Source organism: Lygodium microphyllum, unplaced genomic scaffold (assembly GCF_053477565.2).
Source record: "Lygodium microphyllum isolate KBCC unplaced genomic scaffold, Lygodium_microphyllum_v1.1.10 scaffold_35, whole genome shotgun sequence".
Classification (NCBI taxonomy): domain Eukaryota; kingdom Viridiplantae; phylum Streptophyta; class Polypodiopsida; order Schizaeales; family Lygodiaceae; genus Lygodium; species Lygodium microphyllum.
In genome coordinates, this window is record NW_028229518.1 from 1,828,587 (window position 1) to 1,832,562 (window position 3,976).

Here is a 3,976-nt window from a genome sequence, read left to right on the forward strand (position 1 = left end):
TCAAGGAATAGCCATATACAATGGAGGAGAATAATATAATTTTTTCCACTTTATCATCCAGCAAAGAAGTAGTCCACTATGAACCTATCCCAAGAGCTATCCCTACTCTCAAGGAGGGGGAAGCTGTTGAGATTCAAGCTCATAGGCCTACCCTAGTTGAATAAAGTTAAGTCATACTAACTTAACCATGGTTAGTACTAGGTAACTTTGTTTTGTAAGAGTGATGTACACAGTTGACTTGATAAAGTGTGTTGATGGAATGGAATGAAAAAAAGGGAGTATGTCTACTACCCTTACTGTCAGTGTCTTGGTCCACCTTTTTGGTCTGATCTCACTCATTTGAGGCTAATGTTGATGCCAACAAACATGAAGATTTTAAAGTGGATGCTTCTCATGAAGAGTGACATAATCATTGTTGCTCATTTCAACTACATGGAAGACTTGTTTGACCTATTTGCAAGAAGGAATGTAGCTGCTCATATACTAAAGAGCAATCAATGATCTTAATTGAAGATTTTGAAGACATTCTAGCTACCTTGGTCATCATGCAAATCTCAAAGATGGTGGTACCTTTTCTTGAGGGGGACATGAAGACTAATGCAAGCAAAGCCAATAAAGCAGAAGACCATGAAGAAAAAAAGACATACCATAAAGAAGAAGACCATGAAGACAAAAAGAGAATCAAAGAAAGCAAAGTGGACTTCATCAAAGAAGAGGACAAAGAAAAGAAGATTTGTTATGCCTACCATAACATATTTGATAAAGAAAACCACAAGGGCCTGTCAGTCCTTGTCTCCACTTTTCATTAGAACTTTTTATTGTATGTACTTGCCATTAATGCTTCTGTCATACACCTTGTAAAACTCCTCATGTAGCCTATGCATAACAGCCTCTACACACTGCATGCTTAGTGAGGCCTTGTAATAGCCCTTGGATGTTAGCCATGTTTTTTAGTACCCACACTTAGCCTTTTCTGTGACAACCTTTGGATGATTACCATGTTTGTGGCATACCCACACTTAGCAAGGTTCTACTCATGACAGCCTCTATACTCTTAGTACATTTTCATGGTTGTGATTGAGGAGGGGTGTTGAGAGTTATGCAATCACACACATGTGATAGTCTCTTTGTATGGAGCAATAGGGCAAGAGTCATACAGTTTACTAGAGAGGATGCCTGAAATATAGGAAGCCTAAATCCCATAATCACAGTGGAGAAAAAGGGAACCATCATGAGCCTATAAAGTGATGTAACTTATTATCATTCAATGATGGAATACTATTGCACTTTGTCAATTGAGTCATAGTTAGTGTCATACTCAAGATTGTGTTTATGAGTCCAAGCTTCTATCTTGGAACCTAATTCACTTGAGTAACAGTTGGTCTCTCTAATCTATGTCATCATGAACATTGTCTTTGTGTTTCATCTGCCATAGGCATGGTCTAGATCCATGCATTTCAACAAGTTCTAAGTAGCCTTGCCAAATTATGGGAGCACTACACTATGCTTGAGATACTTGACTAGATGCAATATTTGTTACAAGAATTCTGATTACAAAATAATCCCACATAGGAGCACAATGTACACTGATAACTTGACAAGATACAAAAAGTCCCACAACCTAGGACTGTAGGTATAGACAATACAAGTCAATAGGATATAAAGGATCCCATAATGTGGGACCGCAGGTATGGATAAAATATATGAGAATTAAAATATCTCCCTTGATGGGTATGAACAAGATACAAGAAAATACTAGACAAGATCTCATACTACGAGATTACAAGGTGACAAGACAACATGAGTATAATGGAAGACAAGACAAGACTAGATACCATGACTAGATAAGAACTAGAACTAGAACTTGAAGTTACTTAGTTGGAGGTCTCGACTCCTTGAGCTCCCAAGACTAGCATTGGCAATATTGAGGAGCTCTATAGCGAGCCCCTCCTTTTATACGTGTTGGAGGGTGGCCAAAGTTATTCTAGAATGTTCCATGATGCCATCATCAATGATGTAAGCAATGACATGGCATATCTTTTAGAAAGTTCTCTGATGACAAGACAGGGTGGGTTCTCATGGTTAGTTCAAGATGTAAGGTTAAGGGTCTGTTCGCATGCGGTGTGGATCCATATGGCACGAGTAAGAATTAATCCTCTGTACACTTGACCATGGCATGTTCATGACACTAGCTATGGCAATTAAGAGTGGTAGAGTGAAAATGGAGTGAGAGATGACATCATCTTATGTAGCTGAGCTCGCTAGAGGTTGTGGGGAGCTAGAGGAGTAGTGAGCAGAGTTGAACCATGTTCACCACTCTGATACTATGTTGAGAAACACGGATCCTTGAGCAAGTTTAGCTATGATGGTTGGAAATCAAGGACAAGAATCAAGATGACTTAGAGTATTTCTTAGGTGAAATAGGTTCAAAGATATATTAGCTTGGACTCATAAACACATTCTTGAGTAGACATGGACAATACTAGAAGTACAAAGTACAATAGTATTCTCGTCCAAATGATTGTCAAGTACATTGCTTTATATTTTCAAGATAGTACCACTTTTCCTCACCATGCCTATGGGATACAAGGCAATTCATGTAGGTTGTTGCATGTTCCTTGCCTTACTGCTCCATACAAAGAGGCTAACATAGGAGTGTGATTGCATATTTCTAAACATTCCTTTTCCTTATCTCCTCCTCTTCTTCTTCTTATTCTTATTCTTCTATTTTCCATTTTCTCTTCTTCTTCCTCTTCTCTCCAGTATATTGTTGAGTGATAAAATGATATGTTTTTTGGGTTGATTTTTTGTTATTTTTGGTGATGGATTGTTTGAATTTGAAGATGTTTTGAAGTGTTTGGAATGGTTTGAGTATGTTTGAAGGGTTTATGATGGTTTTTGATGAGGATATGTTGTAAGGTCTGATTTTCTTTCATTTTCTTCTATTTTGGTAGTTGAGATGGTTACATGAATGTTTTGAGAGATGGTTGAGGTTGTGTTAAAAGGTTTATGAAATATTCAATTGGTTTTGGTTTGATTTTCATGGTTTTTATGGTCTCTGTTGATCTTCTGTAAGGTTTTGTGGTTTTGTTATTCTGTTGTCCTGTTGCTTTGTGGTCTATTCTGTTCATTTCTGTTGAGTGTTATGTTGGTGTAAAATATTACACGGCGCAGCGAACAGAATCTGAGAAAGAGATAGAGAGTACACAACAGATAAGAGGAGAATCAGTAAAATTCTTTAACTCCAAACAACTGATACAAAGATGGCTCTGTCCACCCGTGCGCTTCCACTGTGTGAAGCTTAGATGGCGATCTAGACAGAAGATAGGTGAAGAGCTTAAGGCTAGCTGGAACAATAACTCTGACTGGGTGAAAGATGAGTGTTAGATGGCTGCGAAGGGGTTTAGCTTTTATAGCCCGCGAAGGTCGTTAGGTCGGCCTGCTGACCGACCTACCATATGAGCCTCCACTAGTCGGCCAGGGAATATTACAGGGAATATTCCCTTTACCATCGGGCCGGGGGCGCTGCCCCCGGACCCCCGCTAGGGGGGCCGCTGGCCCCCCTGGGACCCCCCAGCCAGGGGCCGCTTCCGCGGCCCCCGGACCCCACAATAGGGGCCCCTTTTAACTCCCTTACCACGCAACTCAATGCAATGTGCCTCGAGTTGCTACCAGCTTAACCACTCCGTCTAACCCAAAGATTAGACCCACAACAGTCACCTTTTTGCCATCCGGTCACATAGACCTCATCTGATATACAAGTCAGGACTCAACCAATGTCCGGGCTCACATTTGGCTTCTCCTCATAATGGGGGCCTTACAACTTTGAGCACCATGGATCATTGGTAGCACCTAATGAGGGTGGGGCATTGATCATATCTAACACCCCCCCTCAATGTCCACCCATAGGTGAACTATCTCCTCGGCCCAATGCCGAGTCTCTGAAGATGAACTTGAAGCAGATCCTTCGTAAGTG